This window comes from Mus pahari, chromosome 2 (genome assembly GCF_900095145.1).
Source record: "Mus pahari chromosome 2, PAHARI_EIJ_v1.1, whole genome shotgun sequence".
Taxonomy (NCBI): domain Eukaryota; kingdom Metazoa; phylum Chordata; class Mammalia; order Rodentia; family Muridae; genus Mus; species Mus pahari.
In genome coordinates, this window is record NC_034591.1 from 23,976,500 (window position 1) to 23,976,849 (window position 350).

Sequence of the window (350 nt, forward strand, 5' to 3'; positions counted from 1 at the left end):
TCCAACAACCACTAGCTGTGAAGGAAGAGGCCAAGAGACTAGTAGTTGCTTAGTTCCACAAGGCTAGGGGTCTCAGCTGGTGTCTGTATGTGCTGGAATCCCGAAGAAATAGGCTCCAGTGCCAAGTGAAGGAATGGATATGCTAGAAAAATGAGGACAAGCGGGCAAAGGTCAAAGCCTTCCTTCTTCCATGTCCTTATATAGGCTTTTAGCTGAAAGTAAGGCCCAGATTATAGGTGTGTCTTCCTGCCTTAAGATCCTGATCACAGGCCGGGCGTGGTGGCGCACACTTTTAATCCCAGCACTTGGGAGGCAGAGGCAGGCCAATTTCTGAGTTCGAGGCCAGCCTT